Genomic DNA, 12,692 nt, shown 5'->3' on the forward strand with positions numbered 1-12,692 from the left:
CTTTCCCAGCATCAGGGTCTTTTCCAGTGAGTCAGTCCTTTGTATCAGGTGGCCAAAATATTGGAGTTTCATCTTCAGCGTCAGTCCTTCCAATAAATATCCAGGGTTGATTTCCTTTAGAATTGACTGGTTTAATCTCCTTGCTGTCCAAGGGACTTTCAAGAGTCTTCTCCAGCACCACAGTTTGAAAGCATCAATTCTTTGGCACTCAGCCTTCTTTATCGTCCAACCCTCTCATCCATACAAGACTACTGGAAAAATCATAGCTTTGATGGACTTTTGTTAGCAAAGTAATGTCTCTGCTTTTTAATATGCTGTTTGTCATAGCTTTTCTTCTTCCAAGGAGCAAGGTCTTTTAATTTCATGGCACAGTCACCATCCACAGTGATTTTGGAGCTCAAAAAATATAAAATCTGCCACTATTTGCAGCAGAGAAAGGGTTTATTCACAAGGAAGCCAAGTGAGGAGACAGGAGAAGAAATCTCAGATCTGCCTCCCTGAAGGTGAAGGGCTGGGGATACTTATGGGATAAAGAAGCAGGGTCTCAGTATTGGGAAAGGTGGTTGGAGGTGAGGAAAAGGTGAGGTAATCAGGGTTCTGTGCAGGTGCATTTGAGTGATATGGCTGACATGGCTTCTTTCTAGGATGTATGCTCAACAATGGAGGTGCTTAGCATGATCTGAGGGTGGAGTTTTTGGCCTCTGTTGTCCAAAGGTCATTCATCTGACTTCTGTGCGGGCCCAGGTTTAGGGTGTGTGGTCTGATCCAGTCCTAGCCAGCTTGAACTGGACGGGAGTTGACTCCAGGCTCCTGGAAAACAACATAAGCTCCTGTTACTGTAGTGACCCATATGTCAGAGGTGTTATCTATAGGGGTGATTAAGGAGTCAGAAAACAATTAAGTGAGCTTGGTCAGTGGAGGCAGGTTACAAGCAAAGGTTTTATTTTTTTTTTTCAAACCATCCCCTTACCTGCTGTTCTGTAAGACAAGCCCAAGAATTTCTATTAGTTACCAGTTTCTGTTAACCCTATGCAGCATGGTTTCAGGATTTTTTAATCCTATGGGGTACAGTTTCACTAGGTTTGAATACATCCTTGGCTACTAACTTGTTCCGTGACCTTGGTCACATCTGTTATCCTTGCTAGGCCTCTGTTAAAACAAAGAACTTGATCTTGGTGGTTTCAACTCATAGTTTCTTAGAAGGGCTGGGGGAGGCCAAGCAAACAATTTCCATATCCTCATACACCATCGCTTCACTCAGCACAGTCCTACTTCTCTCTGTTTCTTACACTGAGCTTCTGTGGCTAAACGAGTTTGATGATCACTTGGACTCATCCATCTCAAGGTTACTGCCAGGCCTGAAAATTTTAAGACTCAGTCTCCATCTTACCCGACCACCAGATTATGAGCTAGAGGAGGGCTGGGACTGGGTCTGAGTCCTTTCTTTGTCTCTCACCCTTCACCCCCCAGGCCTCGCTGAACAGGAGGGCCTTAGGATGTCCATCTAGACTGACCACACATGGATGACACCCTACAGACAGCACTGCAGGGATTCAGACAACAACTCCACATGGACCAAAGGCCTCGGTGCCAGGCACAGTGCTGGCACTGCCTGGGGAGGCGAGGGCAGGCAGAGAAGGCTGCCTGGGGCGTATGGCCTTGGACCTCCAAGTCTGGAAAGCAAATGAGGGTTGGACTGGATGGAACAGAGGTTCCCCGAGTAGTCCTGGCTGGAGCAACCTAGCTGCTAGCATGTGGCCACACACAAGGTCCATTGAGTAGGGGCTCAGCTCCAGGTAGGCAGCTCTGGAGGCCATGGGTGAAGAGCCTGCCTGTGGGGTACGGCAGTGGGGCTGGGCTGAAGGGGACTGGTTGGGAGACACGAGCCCAGCTCCTGCTCTGGCTTCAGAATTCCCACATCTCCCTTGTGCACCTAATACTTGACCCTGCCAGGCCTAGGGATGGACTCACCATGAGGTTTATGTGTCAGTTAAGGCTTCACACTTGCATAGGTCCTTCCCTAGGAAGGACCCTGGCCTTTTCACAAGGTCATCAGTTCAGTTCAGTTCAGTTCAGTCGCTCAGTCGTGTCCGACTCTCTGCGACCCCATGAATCACAGCACATCAGGCCTCCCTGTCCATCACCAACTCCCGGAGTTCACTCAAACTCATGTCCACAGAGTCGGTGATGCCATCCAGCCATCTCATTCTCTGTTGTCCCCTTCTCCTCCCGCCCCAAGCCTTTCCCAGCATCAGAGTCTTTTCCAGTGAGTCAACTCGTCGCATGAGGTGGCCAAAGTGTTGGAGTTTCAGCTTTAGCATCAGTCGTTCCAATGAACACCCAGGATTGATCACCCCCAGAATGGACTGGTTGGATCTCCTGGCGGTACAAGGGACTCTCAAGAGTCTTCTCCAACACCACAGTTCAAAAGCATCAATTCTTCGGCGATCAGCTTTCTTCACAGTCCAACTTAAACATCCATAAAATTTGCAAAAGTGAAATACATTAACTTCAGTTGGTTAAGAGCACCGTCTCTTTCCATTCTGACTTTCCCTTCTTCCCACTTGTGTCCTGCAGCCTTGAGTGGCTACATGCATGTGTACTAAGTCGCTTCAGTTGTGTTCGACTCTTTGCAACCCTATGGACTGTAGCCCACCAGGCTCCTCTGTCCATGGGATTCTCCAGGCAAGAATACTGGAGTAGGTTGCCATGCACTCTTCCAGGGGATCTTCCCGCCCCAGGGATCAAACCCATGTCTCTTATGTCTCCTGTATTGGCAGGCTGGTTCTTTACCACTAGTGCCACTTGGGAAGCCCTGAGTGGCTACAGGCATTTTTTATTTCTTTGTTGTTCAGTCACTAAGTTATGTCAGACTCTTTGTGATCTCATGGACTGTATCATGCCAGGTTAGAGCTTCCTCAGATTCATGTCCACTGAGTCAGTGATGCTATCTAACATCTCATCCTCTGTTGCCCCCTTCTCCACCTGCCCTCAATCTTTCTCATCATCAGGGTCTTTTCCAATTAGTCTGCTCTTTGCATCAGGTGGCCAAAGTATTGGAGCTTCAGCAACAGACCTTCCAATGAATAATCAGTGTTAATTTCCTTTAGGACTGACTGATTTGATCTTGCTGTTCAAGGCACTCTCAAGAGTCTTTCTCCAGCACCACTGTTCGAAAGCATCAATTCTTCATCACTTAGGCTTCTTTATGAACCAATTCTCATATCTGTACGTGACTATTGGAAAAACCATAGCTTTGACTATATGCACCTTTGTCGGCAATGTAATGTCCCTGCTTTTTAATACACTGTCTAGGTTTGTCATAGTTTTCTTTCCAAGGAGGAAGCATCTTTTAATTTCATGGCTTCAGTCACTGTCTACAGTGATTTTGGAGTCCAAGAAAATAAAATCTGTCACTGCTTCCACTTTTTTCCCTTCTATTTGCCATGAAGTGATGGGACCAGATGCCATGATCTTAGTTTTTTAACGTTTAGTTTCAAGCCAGGTTTTTCACTTTCTTCTTTCACCTTCATCAAGAGGCTCTTTAGTTCCTCTTCACTTTCTGCTATAGAGTGGTATCATCTGCATATGTTAGGTTGGTGGTATTTCTCCCAGCAAACTTGATTATAGCTTGTGATTCACTATAGCCCAGCATTTCACATGACGTTCTGCATATAGACCTGGGGTTCGATCCCTTGGTCAAGAAGATCCCCTGGAGTAGGAAATGGTAAACTACTCCAGTATTCTTGCCAGGATATCCCATGGACAGAGGAGCCTGGTGTGCTACAGTCCATGGGGTTGCAAAGAGTCAGACGTGACTGAGCAACAGCACACACTCTGAATATAAGTTAAATAAGCAGGGTGACAATATACAGCCTTGTTGTACTCCTTTCCCAGTTTTGAACAAGTCAGTTGCTCCATGTCTGGTTCTAAATGTTGCTTCTTGACCCACATACAGGTTTCTCAGGAGACAGGTAAGGTGGTCTGGTATTCCCATCTCTTTAAGAATTTTCCAATTTTTTTGTGATCCATACAGTCAAAGGCTTTAGTGTAGTCGATGAAGCAGAAGTTGATGTCTTTCTGGAACTCCTCTGCTTTCTCCATGATGCAACTAATGTTAGCAGTTTGATCTCTGCTTCCTTTGCCTCTTTGAAATCCAGCTTATGAATCTGGAATTTCTCAGTTCACATACTGCTGAAGCCTAGCTTAAAGGATTTTGAGCATTACCTTGCTAGTTAGTATGTTAAATGAGTGCAGTTGTACCATAGTTTGAACATTCTTTGGCATTGGAATGAAAACTGATTTTTCCCGTCCTGTGGCTACTGCTGAGTTTTCCAAATTTGCTGGCATATTGAGTGCAGCACTTTAACAGCATCATCTTTTAGGATTTTTAAATAGCTCAGCTAGAATTCTGTCACCTCCACTAGCTTTATTCCTAGTAATACTTCCTAAAGCCCACTTGACTTCACAATCCAGGATGTCTGGCTCTAATGATCACACCATCGTGGTTATCTGGGTCATTAAGAGTTTTTTCACAAAAACTCTGTAGTTCCTCTGTGTATTCTTGCCACCTCTCAATCTCTTCTGCTTCTATTAGGTCATTACCGTTTCTCTCCTTTATCGTGTCCATCCTTGCATGAAATGTTTCCTTGATATCTCCAATTTTCTTGAAGAGATCTTGTCTTTCCCATTCTATCCTTTTCCTCTATCACTTTGCATTGTTCATTTATTCTTTACATTCACTTTTTTTTAAAGAGACCCCCAAAGAAGCCCCACAAGCCTGGACCTGCCAACTAGGACCTGAGTTTTTCCAACTTCAAAGATGAGTAAAGGCTGTGAGGGTCTTCACAGGAGTAGAGTATCTCTGTTCATCCTCTCAAAGGTGGTAAGAGAAACTGAGGAATGAGGGTAAGAGACATGTCAAGGGCCTCACACGTCATGGTGAGCTGGGCTTGCAATCTGGGAGACTCTCACTTGAATGCCCACCCTCTCATGATAACCCCTGCCTTGGAGCTGACCCTCAGACATGCCAAAGCTCCATCTGGCAGCCTGGGCGGCCGGGCTCCACACTTCCACTCCAGCAGCTCTATGGACCACAAGGTGGCAGCAGACACCAACTTTCCTCCTCGCTCCTCCCAGATTCCTGGCCCCAACTAGCCAAATCTTAGCCTTCTCCACAAATATCCCATCGGCTCTTTCCTTCCCTCTCAGGAAACAGGGAATGCTGCTTTCAAGTCCTGGCCTTGTCATTGACTAGTTGTGTGATTGCAAGTAGATCATTTCACCTCTCCCAGCCTCAGCCATAAAATAGGGGGAACTCATGGGAATGGGTTAGTGACGTACTTGGCAGATATACAATAAACCAATCGCTGGCAACCACTGCTGCTTGAAAAGGGCTTCTGGAGATGGCACCTTCCTTGGGAAGGGGTTCTCCTGATGGGATTGGATCCCTCCCCACACCTTAGCAAAGCAGAGGCTCTCTGGGGGCAGTGGGGCCTTCAGAGACCTTCTGTGTTTATTGGTGGGCACCCTCTCTGCCCCTGCATGCATCATTCCACAGACTGGGGCATCTGACTCAGCTTCTACCCCATCCCTGCCAACCCCCATCTCTCCCTTGGAGGGGGTCCTGCAGCCCCTTGCCCACCTTAATGTTGTCCTGGGGATCCACCACGGGATTCAGTTGGATCCTCCTTAGGAAGGGGGTCCCTGAACCACTGCTCAAGTGACTGCCACAGCCCAGCTAGCACATGGCTGTCTCTACCTCCAAGACTCCCTGGCTGACCCAAATGTCAGTATCTCTTCTCCCCCACCACCTGCCCCGCTCTTAACCTGGCATTCAAGGCCTTTCACTATTCGGTCACACGATGCACTCTGTGCTCCACATATACCGGAACATTTTCTGTTCCCAGAGCACACTTTTACTACTATTCTACTTCCAGGCCTTTGTGCAGGCTGTCCTTCTCCCCTGGAAGGCCCTCTTCCATTTCCATGCAGTAAAGTCATCCTTAAAAGTCTAGCTGAAAGGTCACCTTCTCCGGGCAATCTTTCCTAATCCCGCAGATGGAATCCTTTTCCCTTCCCTGGGCTCTGGGTACACAGCTGCTTTAGGGCCTTCATCACAGGAGGCCGTGAATCTCAACAGGAATGAATGTCCATTATGTACGGAGATCAACTTTCAATTTACAAATGGCTTTCCATCTAATTATCTTAGAGTCTTAATGTCCCAGAGTCAGGAAAGGATGACAGGATGAGCGCCATGACCTCATTTGACTGGTGAGGAGACAGTCAGGCTAGGAGAGAAATATGACTGGCTGGGTCATATGCCTACCCCTGTGAATAGTGCGATCGGGATTCAAACCTACAACAGATTCCAGCCCCTGCCTCCTGCCTGAGCTTCCCACGCTGTCTCCACCGTTCCTTGTGGCCTGGTCTTGTGACACTCTTCCCCCCTGAGACTGGGCATCGGTCAGTTTTGAATAAAGAGCTCAATTAAGTTTTGTTGACGGGACAGATGCTCTCATACTGGTCCTGCCTCCCACCCTCTACCTTCTAAGCTTCTAGCCCATCCCTTGGCCTCTTTATCACCCAACTCAAGACCCAGTCACCCAGTGGAGGCTGATGGCAGAGTCCAGGCTCTGGCAGGATAAGGAGTTGGCTGGAGGCCCAGGCAACTCAGAGGAGGAGGGGGAGACACAAACATGTTCCTTCCCTGCCCCTCAAGCTTATCAGTCCCCGCCAGGTCCCAGGCTAACTTGGTGCTCAGCCCAGGGGGGAGAGATCTGTTTCTTGCTTATAACCTTTAAAAGCTGTGTGACCTTGGCTGTCTTCTGCTTTCAGACCCTCTTTAGAACACTTTTGGCTTTAAGGATTCAAAGCAATCAAATGAAAGAATGCAGGTAAAATAACAGTGATCACCTCCTCTGGAGGACTCCCCCAGAGGAAGCATCTCAGGAGGCAAATAACACCAAGTCTGGGGAGGGAGGTGGAGACTTCACTGGCAGAGGCAGGGGGCTTGAAGTCCACGCAGGGACAGCATCCACCCATCCCACCAGCCCTCTGAACCCAGTGACTTTCACCCACACAAGAGCACATGTCACTTCAACAAGAAACCCAGGCTGTGTCCTGAGAGAGGGTCCTGGGCAGGGCTCCAGGGCCCCAGGGCCTAGGGAGGTGGGGGAGGCACCAGTTTATATGACAACACAGAGAGACACAAACAGAGGCACACCCTCCGTGCAAACTCACCATCAATGGCACACTGTCACACCCATAAATGCATCTGCCCCGCACCACAATACACAGAGAGGAGAGACACACACCAGGTCAAGATCACAAGCACACTCCCACGTGGACATCCCACGCACAAACTCAGAAATACAGAGCCCTCCCTGGCCACCCCCACCACACACACACATTCCCAGGAACACACACTTATCAGGCCGGGACAGGCGCAGGCGCTGCTGAGTCACCCACAGGCAGCACCAGCCTAGGAAAGAAGGAGCCAAGGGCCCGCCCCCATCAGGAGTGGGTGGGGCCTGCGGCAGTCCGCGTCTGGGCCGCTGCGGGATTCTCCGTGCCCCGCCCTTTCGATAGAGGAGGAGAATCAGAAAAGGGGAAGGAAACCCCTTTTGCGGAGGCTAAATCAAGGCGTTCACAGCCTACTCTCTCCAGGGTGCGCGAATACACGTGGGAGCAATTAAAAAATAACACTGGAACCATTACCGGGTATTTGCATATGTATTTTCACATGCTCATTTAATTTTCGCAACAGCTCTATGTGGAGTTGGGGCTATTATTAATCCAGAGGGAAAGGGATTTACCCAGAGGTAGGGAGCGGCTAAGAGGAAGAGCCTAGACTCCATCGTCTGCAAATCCCAAACTCTTAATCACTGGGCTGAGCCATACCACCTGGTGGGCAGGTGAGAATGTGGACAAGTGAAAGGTGTGTCGGTAGGCTTGGGAACCTGGATGTGTGTCAGCTTTCCCTATGGGGTCCACTGGGCGAGGGACTGACAGGGTCTCAAGGGTCCAGATCTCTGGTTAAAGAAACTAAAGCTCCTGTGGTGCATTGGAGACTGGGCACCTTTATCAGAAGATGTAGGAGCTCAGACCTTCCTCTGCTAGACTGTGAGCTTCTTGAAGGCAGGGACCTGGGCCCTGAAAACTAAAACAAGACTTGACCCAAAGGGGGCTTCGGTGAATTCGGGGGGTAAAACATGATTTTCTATAGTAAAGGCTAACACTTTGGGAATGCTTACCCTGAGACTGGACTGTTCTTATTAGTACTTTACACGGGTTATTTCACTTAACGGCCCACAGCTTGTAAGTAGTAGCAGGTTCTGAAACTCGGGAATCTGATTCCTGAGTCCATCTAATAGAAACACCATTGAAGTCACAGGAAGTCCCTTGTCAGTGAGCTTCTGTATGTCCCGTTTGCCCTCAAAAGGGATTCATGGGTCTTCAACCTGAAGTAGCCTATGATATTGTGATTCTGTAACTCCTCAGCACAGAAGAGGGATTAGGTTTGTTCTCTGTGGGTAGGACTGCTAAAGGGCAGAGTTGGCCTTAATAGGCAGAGCTTTTGAAGTCTCCGGAGGGGTTTAAAGTGAAGGAGGCCTGATTGGGGAGTGCTGAGCTTCCCATCACTGAAAGTGTGTGCGTTCATGCGTGCTCAGTCATGTCCACGACCCCATGGACTGTACTCCGCCAGGCTCCTCTGTCCGTGGGATTTCCCAAGAAGAATACTGGAGTGGGTTACTATTTCCTTTTCCAGGGGATCTTCCAGACCCAGGGATTAAACCCGCATCTCCTGCATTGGCAAGCGGATGCTTTTACCACTGAGCCACCAGAAAGTCTGTGAGCACGGCTCTGAAATGCAGTAAAGAGGTGAGGGGATTCGGACCAGTGACTATGTAAGCCCCTTCCTGCGCTGATGGGACAGACGATAAGGAAGGCAGAGTCTCTTAGTGGGAAGATGCGAATAAAGGGGACCAGAGTGCACATTTACTGAAGACCACCCACCGTGCGCCAGTCCTGCGCTTGGTACTTAACATATATTGCTAATTCTCAGGAAAATATTCAAGATTTATAGGTGAGGAAACTGAACTTCAGAGTAGTGACTCTGACACAGGTGGCACAGGTCATCCAGGTGTCCTCGTCAGGATTACTTCCCTAGTCCCCTGTGACCAAGTCCGTGTGTCCCTTCCAGCCTCAGGGGTAGCACCACGTGGCAAATTGCATCATACTTTTGCCGTACGACGTTAGACACCGCACCAGCCAATTCAGGCGCTCCCAGTTCGAGCCTCCGCAGACCCAGCGGGTCAGCAACCCTACCGGCCAGCGCTGGCCGTCCCGTCAGGCCGCACCTGCAGCCCTCGCCCCTTCCCGGTTGCGACGCTCTCTCTGCCCGGCCCAGTTCCTCCCCTGCTCCCCGCCGCCCCGCTGACTGGCAGTTGCCTGCACCAATCCTAAGGCACCCCGGGACGGGGGCGGGGCCTCACGCCAGAGTTGCCCTGTCAGTGCAGGTGGAGGCCCCCGAAGGGGCAAAGTGGCAGGAACCTCTTAAAGGGCGAGAGCGGCGGAGGGCGAGAACGCGGCCCGGCCCGGCCCGGCCAGGTCCCCGCCCTGTCCAGCCCAGGTGAGCCTGGATCCTCCCGGGGGACGAGCCCGGGTCCCGGGAGGGACGGGGTGAGAGACAGACGGACGCACTCCCCAAGGGCCCGGGCGTCCCGCGGGGAGCGGGGAGAGGTCTGGTTCTCAGGGTCGGGGGCGCTGTAGAGGTCCCGGGTCCCCAGTTCCGAACTGGGGGTCCAGTGGGGGGAGTCTGGGATTCCCGAAGTTCAGGGTGCGGGGAGGGGCAGGGGAGGCAGGAAGGGGGTCCGAGAGCTCGCGTCCGGAGCCGGGCGCTTGGCGCGGCTCCGGGCCTGTCTGGGGCGGGGGTCCGGGCTGAGGCGCGGGCGGGCGGGTCTCTGCGGAGGGCTGCAGCCCAGGCTTCCCCCACCACCACCCTCAACCCCGCCCTGCCGGTCCTGCGCGCTCCTGCCCGGCGGGCTGCAGCGCGGCTGGAGCGGGCGGGAGGGCGGCGCGCGCCGGGAGCGGGCGGCCGGGTCCCGGCCCCCGCGCCCCGCTCCGGCCTTTACGTAACTGACTTTGAGTTTCCGGACTGAGGGACCCGCGAGCTGGGGCGCCGGCTCTGCCGGCCAGGGTGGCTCTGCTGTCGCCGCCCCGGCCGCACACGCTCCCTTTGCAGGCTGGGTTTAGGGGACTTCTCTCTGCCTCCGGTCGGCCGGGTCTCCCTGTCGGGCTCTGGTTCCGGCTAGCTCTCATCTCCCGGTTCCCTGTGTCTCTCGCCTCCTCTGTGTGTGGCCCGGCCTATCCTTGTCCTGCCCTCATCTACACTTTCTAGCAGACCCCACCTCTGTGGGTTGGGATAGGACTTCTTCCCTCCAGCAAATTGGAGGCCAGGACGTGTCCAGACCAACCTCAGCCCAAGCTTGCCCCAGAAGGAGGGCGGGGAGGACTCCCTGGTAGGATTAGGGGAGGTTTCTCCAGAGGCCCATAGATTCTTCTGGGAGAGGAGTGACTTAATGTGACCCCTTAAATTCCCAGATTAGAACTGAAGTCAGCTCCTCCCCTCCTTCGCTTCTGAGCCCTTTTCTCCAGGAGGAGGTTTGGGGAGAGCCTGACCTGGGTTGGGGCTTCAGGCAGCTGGAAGTCACTGGAAGAACTGCTCAGCTACTGAAGGATGAGGGTGGGGCCCTGGGGCGCCCAGAGCACTGGCAGCACAGCCCCGGAGGCTACTTACTGCATGCTCCCACCTTCACCCCAGTTACAAGCTGGGGACTGGCCTTAGCAGGAGGCTGGGGTGGGGAGGGGATCAACAGGAGGCCACCAGAAGACTTTTGGGAGGGGGGGAGGGTGGAGGTATAAGTGACAGACTCTCAGGTCTAAGGGGCACTTAGTGGGGTCACTCTCTACCTTCAGGGTCCTTCTGAGTGTCAGAGAAACAGACACCTCAGAAATAACTCCTGCACCGCTGCAGTCCAGTGCATGTAAACAAGGTGTTAAGAGCACTGGTGAGGTGGGAGTTGTTCATTCTGATCAGGGGTGGGAGGAGAGACTTGGCAGAGGAGTTAGGGGAAGAAGGGCACTCCGAAGCCGTAGGGAGCAGAGAGGAGGGACAGAAGGGGACTTCGGGGACCCTATAGGCTTTTCGTGCAGCAGAACTGGGTTTGAAGCCTGGCCCTGCCATTTCCTTGCTCTGTGACCTTGCATGAGTCACTTCACCTCTCTGAGCCCCAGGTTCCTCCTTTGTCAATAATCCAGATCTTACAGGCATTAGCAAAATCAAATGAGCACTGAGTGTGCAGTGACGGGAATGGTAGCTGGTCTGGGAACAGGCCAGCGGGGATGCATTAAGAAGGGAATGGAGTGAGGAAGCCCTGAGGTTTCCTCTGTGTATACAGAAGAGTCAGGCAGGACCTGCCAGGTCCCTGGCAATGTGGGATATGGGTGGAGTGTCTTGTGTGGGTGACACCCATCTGTTTTCTGATCAGCCCATCCCTGAACTGCCTAGACCAGGCTAGTCTCCCTCCTGAAGGCCCCAGGTACCAACAGAAGTTCCCAGGCTGCCCCTGGTCCCTAGACCAGTGGGAATGGGGCCGTGGCAGGGCAAAGCCAGCACCCTGTTTGCAGAATGGACCCTGGCTGGGAGCCTGGCTGGCTGCGCCGGGCAGGAACATCCCAGCCTGGCTGGGAAGATGCTGACACTGTAGAGGCCTCCAGAGGCCCAGAGTGCTGCTGGCTGGAGTTGGGTGCTGCTGATAGGATCTGAGACAGATGCTGGCCAGGGTGGGAGCGAGGAAGGGAGATGCAAGGGGAGAGCCCCTGGAGGGGGAGCCTGAGCAGAGCTGTGGAACCAGAGAGGAATTTCATGTGGTTATTCCCCAAGCCTTCCCGGAGCACCTCCTGTGTGACATGTATGGCTCTGCTAGCCAAAGGGCTGAATGTGCTGTGCTGTGCTTAGTCACTCAGTCATGTCTGACTCTTTGCAACCCCATTGACAGTAGCCCACCAAAATCCTCATGGGGATTCTCCAGGCAAGAATACTGGAGTGGGTTATCATGCTCTCCTCCAGGGGATCTTCCCAACCCAGGGATCAAACCCAGGTCTTCCGCATTGCAGGCGGATTCTTTACTGTCTGAGCCACCAGGGCTGAATAGGATACCCGTGAAAGGCTCACCGTAGAGGTCATGGTGGCCTAAGACTTGTTGGGGGTTTGCGGAGTAGACCTTTATCACAGTCCCCTGGGGGATGGGTCATTCAGGGTTTCTCCAGGGCCTAAGATTCTGATGTTGGTTAATGGGGCAGGATTCTACTCCCTGATCATCTGTAGGCAGTCACTTTTCTCCCCGAAGTCTCAGTTTTCTCTTTCTGTGAAGGAACATAGAGTCTCTAAGATCTTCCAGCACTCATTACTGCAGCCCTCAGGACCTAGTTTGGGACTGTCCTCACCCCACGTGAGGGGAGGGGAGAGAATGGAGATAAGGGCAAAGTTGAGTGTAATGGGCGCTCAAGTCCTGTTCTTGGCCTGTGTTCTCAAATCAGAGAACTGTAGCCTCTTGAGCACTTGTGCAGGGTATGTTGTGCCAAGCCTTTCATATGCAACATTACATATTTCTTATAATCACAACATC

At 51.9% G+C, this 12,692-nt stretch overlaps 1 protein-coding gene and 1 long non-coding RNA gene across 2 annotated transcripts in view; one reads left to right on the forward strand and one right to left on the reverse strand.

Moving 5' to 3' along the window:
• Nucleotides 1-422: 422 nt before the first annotated feature.
• Nucleotides 423-7,389, reverse strand: LOC148778486 (uncharacterized). Its single transcript, XR_016039217.1, has 2 exons — nt 7,243-7,389; nt 423-810 (listed from the first exon to the last, which is right to left on the reverse strand). It is a non-coding gene; the product is annotated as an uncharacterized LOC148778486 (long non-coding RNA).
• Nucleotides 7,390-9,481: 2,092 nt separating this feature from the next.
• The window catches only part of EPB41 (erythrocyte membrane protein band 4.1), a 180,998-nt gene continuing 177,787 nt past the window's right edge, over nt 9,482-12,692 (forward strand). Inside the window, exon 1 of the mRNA XM_055398164.2 lies at nt 9,482-9,634. The gene's annotated coding sequence lies outside the window, so the exon portion shown is untranslated. The remainder of the gene's footprint in view (nt 9,635-12,692) is intronic.

Source organism: Moschus berezovskii, chromosome 2 (assembly GCF_049115385.1).
Source record: "Moschus berezovskii isolate FMDL1 chromosome 2, NW_MosBer_1.0, whole genome shotgun sequence".
Taxonomy (NCBI): Eukaryota; Metazoa; Chordata; class Mammalia; order Artiodactyla; family Moschidae; genus Moschus; species Moschus berezovskii.